The following is a 9,255-nucleotide window of genomic DNA, read 5'->3' as shown; positions in this document are numbered from 1 at the left end:
TGCTAGCATGGTAACAACTGGTAAATAAATTAGCACTAAACATTTACTTGAAACCAGTGGTGATGTCATCAGTTTAAACCAAAATTCCCTGCATTTATTTTCCCATCTTACTTCTAATCTGGAACATGAGCTGCTTTAGAGAAAAAGTTCTGACAGCCACAGTGTCCTGCTGTGTGCTGCAGGTCACTGAACAAATTGTGCTTCAGTTCTGGTGAGTGAAATTATTTGATCTTAGTCTGTTACTTACTGTAGCACCAATTAAATTAACACCGGTTAGCCGATCTGCGTGGCTATGCGTTGCATTTGAAACTCTTTAAAGAGTCCAAAGAAAAATGCTGATGTGTTTCATTGATATACTGCAGCAGAATTCCTTCATAATTTTGTAAAAAAAAATCATCAGGATCAACCAATAAATCCAGGTGTAGTACAGAATGTAGTACCCTAACAGTTTGATTGGTGTAACATCTCCGAAGATTTGTGTCCCACCCACTAATTTGAAAGTAATCCACGCACAAAACACTAAAACCTACATTTGTTGTGTAAATTATATATAAAAATATAAACCCAGATGTTGCAAAAGTGGTTTCAAAATATTATTTTAAAATACAAAATCGCTCTTCTGGCATTTTTCTACTTTTTGAATTTGAACTTTTATGCCAATTTTAAAAAAAAAATGTAAATGTACTTTTTAAGTTTTGAGTTTTTTTATTTATTTAATAACAACTGAAACGAGGTAGATTCTAAAAGTTAAGTCTTATAAGAACTTGAGGATTCAGTATCTTTGACTTAAATGTCAAAAATGTATTTAAAAAACTGTTGTAAAATCTACTTTTTCAGGTTGCTCACTAATTTGTGTAATTATTTTAAAACATTGTTTACATTTGCTTTCATTCTGGTCTCGAAACAAGTTTCTTCCTTTATCTCTGTAAATTATAAGCCCACTCTGTTGCTATCTCTCCCATGCAAGCGATATTCCAGCTATTGACCTTGGCAGGAAAATGTATTTTTTGACTTGCAAAAGTGTGCAGGATAATAAAGGTGCCAGCATGTCCTGCATTGATAACATGTTTTCCTGTTCTGTCCTTGGTGTGAATGCAGGACACAACAGTATCTACATACAAATGTAAGCTTCCAGTGAAGAAAATGCTCTGTTGAAATAATAAACTTAAAAAAATATGTTATGCACATAAAGTAAACATGGCAAAGTTTCTGCAATACTTTCAAAAATAGTCTTACTGTGCCCCAAAAGGGGAAAAAACCCCCAACGTTAACAAAAACAGCTTTCACAACATTTGACAACAGCAAATTCAAACCCACCAGCGTGATTTCTCTGACAGTTAAAGGTACTTTCCTGTGTACTCAGCTAATTTTAGTATGTCTACAGTACAGTAACAGTTCAAAAGGGGATCAGTGTACCAGACATAGTCGCATCCAGATGCAGTAAGTGGGTCATGGATTATGCAGCTGGGTCAAACAAACACTGCGGCCGTGAGTCAGTTTGGCAGCGGCTGGATGCATCGTGATCGTCCTGTCAGTCTGCATCGCAGAAGCAGCATAATGAGATCTACTGACCTGCGGCGACGCTGTTCTCTTAGTGCCCGCTTAATGTGCAGAGAGAACTGGGGCCGCAAAATAGCCACTGTGAGTGGGAATTAACGCTCGGAGACGGATTGCTGTGGATCTTTTTTTAGAGAAACTGTTGACGGCTCCGCCGCAGGAATGTTGTCTTGTCACGGCTGGGGTGGAAAAAAGCCGAGGTGTTACAGCAAGAACCTGTGACACTCAGTCAGAATCTAATTTTATTATTTACACTTGGAGAGAGATCGAGAGAGTTACAGCGTGTTTCCTTTGCTTAGATATTTGTTATTTCCCTGAAGGCTGAACTAATTATTAATTCAGCTCATTAACAGTGAATAATTTGTCAGGAAGTGCTGCGCGGCGCCGACCTTCACAATAAGACGCATGAATTATTGATTGTATATTTTCGTCAACATGTGTCACATATGTTCAGATAACACGTCCTCAGTGCAACAGAGGGCAGCACAACCTGCTTTCAGTCTGCATCACCTGTGATCATGTGGAGGAGAGTATCTTTGAACCTGACTGTGTCACCATAGCAACTAATGCTGCCTGGTCCAGAGCAGGTAATGTTTGCAGTTTAGAATCAGCTGGAAGCGACACACTTTTACTGTGTTACAAAAGGCCCAAGGAGGTTTTTCCCGCTTAAGGAATACAACATGCAACCTGCTGAGCATGCGTTACTAATGCTGCAGTGTAAAATATGACTCGTGGTCACAGGAAATCACAGCACACGTTCGGAAAACAAAAATATTTTTATGCTTGAAGTCTCGTTTTCACTGCTGGAGTTGAAAGGAGTAGAACACAGATTAGTAAATGAATCAGTCCATTTGTAGGATGTCTATCAGTAAGATCATTGAATCAGTACAAATAATCTGACTTTTTCCACACTTCCATCACTGGACAGTCAGATCTGAGCAGACTGATGTTTAAATACGTCACTTATAAAGTTTCAGCGCACTAATGTGCAGCTCCGTGTCACATTACTGTTTCCCGAGTGGGAAACATCAACAGTTTTCTTACTTTGTTTCCTTTTGCCATTTTACTTGTATAGCTGTTTCTCTGACTGAAGCAGGCGACGCTCAGTTTGGTCCACTTTCCTGCCGTTTGTGCAGCAAGAGATTCAAAGTGCCCTTTTATGTGAGCGTGCACTGAGCCTGAAGCTGGAAGCCCTGAATTAACGACAAAGGTTGATAACCACTGTCATGTTGACCGTTATTTCTGACAGAGCGTTTAGGTTTTGCTGAGCCAGCTAATGTAAAGAAAGCCTGGATATGCTGAGCGTAGTGCTTGCCTGCCTGATAGATATCACCAAGAAACTCCCCAAATCATCAAGATGTTATGTTTTGTTTAGTGTTTGTGCAGTAAAATAAACACATTTAACTGTTATTTTAGGCTTTTTTGTGCATTCTGAACAAAATAAAACATTTTATGGAAGCAAAATAGTCAAAAATCTCAAAATTAGCCGATGCATGAAAAACTGTATTTAACTTCTTGCTCTGAGCCTGGTGAAAAGGCAGTTTTTTTGAAACGTCATTTGTAGAGATGGACCGATCCGATATTACGTATCGGTATCGGTCCGATACTGACCTAAATTACTGGATCGGATATCGGAGAAAAATAAAAAATGTAATCCGATCCATTAAATATCACGAAAGCACCTCACAAAACTTGCAACACGCCGTAACTCACCTCAGAACGTCGGAGCAGTATGCATCACGTGATAGAGCAGCTGTGGCATGCGGGACCTGTCGGTGGTCTGGATAGCATTTGGAGCTTCGCTAGCAACCTGGCATTTCATCTCCGACAAAGTTATCCCCGAGAGAAGTAAAGCAAGTGTGTAAGTCCATCTCTGAATGTTTGTAAAGCATTCCCACGTTAAGCTTAACGAGCGACTGCCTCTCGCTCTCCGGCTGCTACTTCAATCGTGAAACTGCTTAAATCAGCTGATCGGCTTTTCTGTCACGAGTCTGTCTCTCGTTTGTTTTTGGCCCACTTTGCACCAGAAAGAGGAAACCAGCGGCTGAACAACAGCAGCACGTTTAAGCTTGATAAGCTGTTGTTAGAATTTATTTAATATTACTTTCTACTCCAGGATCTTTTCTACGTAGCTGACGCTGGTAACTGTGCAGGGGCGGATCTAGCAAAGTTTAGCCAGGGGGGCCGATAGGGCATTAACTGGGAAAAGGGGGCACAAAGACATACTTTTCTTTCTTACTCTCATTTAAAATGTCTAGCTTTTAATAAATAATTATCTGACACCCAAAGTTTTAATTTGATGTAAAATGAATAGAAGTCAATTACTGTATATAGTGACTATTAAGTCTAATATATATATCCTAGTAAGCTATAGTACATTTTCCTTTGGGAAGGTACCATCTGTGCAGTCTGCAATTTTGTTGAAGAAAGATGTTGAATCTATTTAATATTTCTTGAAAAATAATTGATTTCTGTGCATTTTTTTTCACACTGCATCAAATTAAGGTTGATTACGTTGATTAAGCATCATGAGGTGGAGCGTGAGGGGTGGTTCCTTATTTTTTATTTATTTATTTTTGTTGTTGCTGGGAGTTGGAACCCTATTAGTTAGGTTGCTTAATATTTACGCTAAGTACTCTTTAAAATACCAGAATAGGGAGGATGGTGTAGGTTTAAGTTTATTAGATTGATCAGTATTGCTGAACTATGAAATATTTTTTTTGTATACAGGTATAACAGAATAGCTTTAGTGTAGTTGTTGTTTTAAACTTGAGTATGAACTTGCAGACTTGCAAAATGCAGCAAGATATTTTAAAAAACAGTTTTGTTGATTAAAAAACACTATATCGGATTCATATCGGTATCGGCAGATATCCAAATTTATGATATCGGAATCGGTATCGGACATAAAAAAGTGGTATCGTGCCATCTCTAGTCATTTGTACTGATTCCCATTTGAAGCCCTTTGTTTATATTTTGCATGGACAGTTTTATCATCTTTAAAGCAAAAACCATCTCCAAAGTTTTCCATGAGCAAGCATGAGAAGATGAGAGAAGCTGGAATTGATTAAATCCGTGCAGTTCCACTCTTGAACTGGGTTATCATTGAGTACTTTTATAATATTCACACAAATGCTTCTTAATAGAAACTGGGAGCTTCAGGCCCTTGTGTGGCCCATTATTACCATACGGCACTGCTGCCACACATCCAGCATCCCCCTGCTGTAACTGCACCCTCTGAATTTTCATCACAATCCCAGCTAGATGGCAGTAATGCACCCATAATGGCTCTGTAATGGAAACTGCTCATCATTGTGAAAAGTGCATGAGGAGTGTTGTCCTCCTTTGCAGGAAAATCACCAAAAATATATATTCTTGAACAAATCTTAGTTTGCTTGCACCGTCGGAGATAATTTTCATCCTTACCCACTTTTATTTTCAGCAGCTTCTTTGCAGTTTCCTAATAAAAAGCATTAGTGTTATGATACAAGCACACAGCCCTTTCAGAGGACCACACAGCAGCTCTCATATTGCATTATGTGTGCTCTGCTGGCACTAATCCCCACAGACAGGACACAATCTGGGTTTGGCTAATACACTCAATTTTAAAGGAGTTTCCTTATGCAAACATAATTTACATTTGTTATTTTCACATTTTTGTACAGTTTTTTTATTGAGTTTAATTCCTCTTTCTATCGACTCGCTAAATGCCACTGTGGTGTTTTACACCTGGTGGCTGCTTCATTTAGATGTTATTTGTGGAGCCTCTGTTAACCGCTGATCATTTGCTTTTAATTAAACCTCTTTATCACCAGGAGAGGCTTCGTTTCGCCTCACAGATGTTTAAAACTTTAATGTCCTCAAATGCTCCTCCACTTTTGTTTTTTGTTTTGTCCTTACAGTAATCTCAGTTTTGATCTCAAAACCAGCAGTCCAATTTTCTTTCTTGCAGCTTCGGCAAAAATAGGAGATTTGATTTTTTTTTCTTTTCTTTTCTATGAGCTGCAAAAACTTGCTCATGTTTTTCTTACAGCTGGAAAATGCCTGTTTATAGAAACTATTTTAAATAACTTGACGCCACCAGAACAGAGTGATGATAGCTTTAAAAGTACTTTGCTACATTTGTAGAGAATAGATGGTAAAATTTGATTATTTTAAGGCTTATATGGGGTTACATTAGCTTGTGAATATGGCAATGTGGAGAAAATCGTGAGCCACACTCTATTTAAATGTATATTTTGCTAGAAAAATGGACCCCAGGCTTCCTGAAGGACATTGAATGCTCTTCTTTGGATGTTGGCTGACTTTTGTCCTGTTCTCACTGCACCTCACTGCCTCTGGGGAGGCCAATCCGTCACTGATAGTGCTCCACTGTTTTTTCTATTCAGGTATTCTTTCACTGCCTCGGCAGTGTGTTTGGGATCATTGTGATGCTGAAAAATTAAGCTGCTGCCAAGCCTATGTTTTCCAGATGTTACCACATGTTGGATCAAAAGCTGATGGTACATTTCTGAATTCATAATTCCACAAATTTTGACAGTCACTGTTGTACATCTTTTCTTACCACCTCTACAAACTGATGAAGATTTGAACCAAGGATTTCATCATCTCCATCAGACCCGTTGCCACTGACTTTCAGCCTTAGACCTGCCGTTTGTCGTCCACTTGTCAGTTTTCCTCACATTTTTAAGGACACGCTGCACACCATGCTGAGACATGCTAGGGTTTTGTCTAATAGCTCCTGGAGAACACAAAAAGTATTATTTTATACCTGTTATCTGTGTTACCAGTATTATGTTTGAGATTTTTCATAGACTCAACTAAAGAGACAAGAATGCACAATGCCCGCTAGTAACAGATCATTTTAAATTGGTTGTCTGTTATGAGTAGGCACAGCACTGGTTCATCTCTTGAGCTGGGTGCCGTTTTTATGCTTAAATGATTCTTGGGTCAGTGTTAAGTGACTTTAAGTGAAAAAACAAGAAGAAGACTTGTTCAATACAATATGGAAATTAGTAGGTCACTGTTTAGTGTAAATCCTTCCTGATTGTGTCCCTGCTGTTAGAGGAAAGTGACTTATGAAAATCATTTAAATCTAAAATCACATTATACAAAGTGTATTAGACTTTTTACCGTGTTACCTGTATTTGCAATAGTAGAATCACCAAAATAAAGCCATTTTATTTCCTGTAATCACAGAGCAGTGATGGTGTTGACGTGCGAGCAGATCCAGGAACAAACAGTGACTAAGATGAAACCGTGGCAGCCTTATCTCATTTCACAAAGAGCTTCTTTCTCGCTCAGGCTACTGGAGAAAATGCACAGTAATCACAAACTGCACAGCTGCTGGCAGCTTCACGTGTTTCTCTGAAGCCTTTTTTCCCAGTTATTATCTGGAATGAACTTCTGTCTCACTGCCCGTAATGCTGAGTCAGTCAGCTAGCTCACGTCAACACTCAGGGCGCCCTGCCCACACAAACTCGGGTACACAAGGTATAAAAAGGAAGTCTCAATGCTAGGCTCTCACCTGCCTGTCAAATGGAACAAGTGAAACATTCAATAAGTCATGATGATACTGTAAACTAATTTGATCTGGATGAGAAGAAATGCTTCAAAATCTTATTTATTATCTTTCTTCATCCGATAAGTGAATAAAATAAAAGTCCACCCAGATCTGACAGAGGGATGGAAATAATTCAGAAGTTTAAAGGATAAGATGCCTTTCATTAAATTTGTAAAGAACATGCAGAGACAGGCAGAAGCTTTTTGAGGCCAGTGATGGCAGGAAAAACCACACTGCACTAAGGGGACTGTAATGCACGGCGGTGGGAACGCATAAGTGCGGCAGTCTCCCTTACAGTGATGTCGGTGAACTCAAATCTGTTGAAGGAGTCATAAATTTTAAGATAATCTGCCCAAAAGAATGATACAAGCAACAGAACTTGGATTTTTGTTTTGTTTTAGAGCCCAGAGTCTTCCACTGATCACACAGAGCATCTGCGTGAAGCCAAGGAAGGAAAGAAAATAAGGCGATGCTCTTGTGTGGATAAACTGAAGATCCTCACCTCGCTGCCATCACAGAGAGAAAGTAGTTTATTTCATACATGCTAGTGGCCAATCAGTTCTACAGCTAAAAGATGGTAAATAGCATTACTACAGCTCCTCCTCCTCCTAAATCCTAAATGGACAAAACAGCTCTCCTGCTAAAAGCTCCACTCTGCTCACCAGCCAGCTGTTAAGTGTGTCTGTGTGCAGTTCGGTGCTGAGCTGCTGGTTGGAGCTTTTGTAAGGATTTTCACTGAAAGCTGCTGACAGTGAAATGAACTGAAACGGAAGCAATAATGTCGATTCATTGCTTCATTTTCTCATTGTCAGTAAGCATAGTAAAAATCACAAGACTCAAACCCAGAAAGATACGTTTTACAGCAGATATTTCCCACTATAAATTCAGCAGCATTTGAATTTACAAAAAAAAAAGTTGGAAAGCTGTGCAAAATGTTACAAATATAAATGAATCTCGTAAATCACAACAGAACATAGAAAACAGCAAATGTTTAAACAGAGAAAGTGTACCATTATTAAGAAATAATAAAGGTTATTTTTGAATTTTATGGCAGCAACATGTCTCAGAAAAGTTGGGAGAGGGTCTTGTTTACTGCTGTTTAGCATCCCCTCCTCTTTAACAACAGTTCATAGACATCTGGGAACAGTGGAGACCAGCTGATGGATTTTTGTCCCATCATAATCTGACATGGATCTAGCCGCTGAACAGTCCTGGGCCCATGAGCCAATGCTTGAGTTGTTGAAAGGTCTGGATAGCGGGCAGGCTTCTTCAGCTCCCTGACTCTTCTGCTGTGATGCCATGCTGCTGAAATACATGCAGTATGCTATTTAGCATCACCTTGCTGAAATCTTCTAGGCCTTCCATGTCTAGGCCAAACATGTCATCTGGATTGGAGCTTCTGCTGCTCTAAAACCTGTAAATACTCATATACTGATCATATATCCAGTGCAAGCTACCAATTTCACAGGCACTAATGCACAAACCATCAGAGATGCAAGCAAGTCAGATCATCGATCTAGTCTTAGTCTGGACGATGCAGCGTCCATATTTGCCAAAAGGAATTTCAAATTTAGATTTGTCTGACCACAGAAGAGTTTTCCACGCTGCATCGACACTCTCTCACCACAACAGTGTTTCTGACTCCTGCCCACATTTGGCTTCTTCAGTATAGCTTTCATAGCTGCTTCCATTCCAATTTTTAGACATGTTGCTGCCACTGAATTCAAAATTACTAATATTTTGCTTGAAGTAGTAAAATACCTCAGTTTAAACATGTCACATGTTTTCTATGATCTACTGTGAATAAAATGAACTTTGCAAATCACTGAATTCTGTTTATTTTACAAAGCATCCCAGCAACATTTTTTTTAATTGCAGTTGTATTTATTACATTTTGTAAAGATTCAATTTATGTTTTAATTGCTGCAGTTATTGTTTACTGGAGCAGAAAGTTGGTGTGTGTGTTGGTTTCCTTTCACCTTACACATTTGATGGATGGACTTCTGCTCTCTGTAGTCAGAGAAGAGGCTGCACTTACAGTTCAACAACACCAGGTGGCAGTATTAGCTTTACTGGCTTCCTACCAGGCTGTGTGATTGAAGGAGTCCACTGTGGACTAAAACAAAGATAAAAAC

This window comes from Astatotilapia calliptera, chromosome 8 (assembly GCF_964374335.1).
Source record: "Astatotilapia calliptera chromosome 8, fAstCal68.1, whole genome shotgun sequence".
Lineage (NCBI taxonomy): Eukaryota > Metazoa > Chordata > Actinopteri > Cichliformes > Cichlidae > Astatotilapia > Astatotilapia calliptera.
This window is presented reverse-complemented; position numbering follows the sequence as displayed.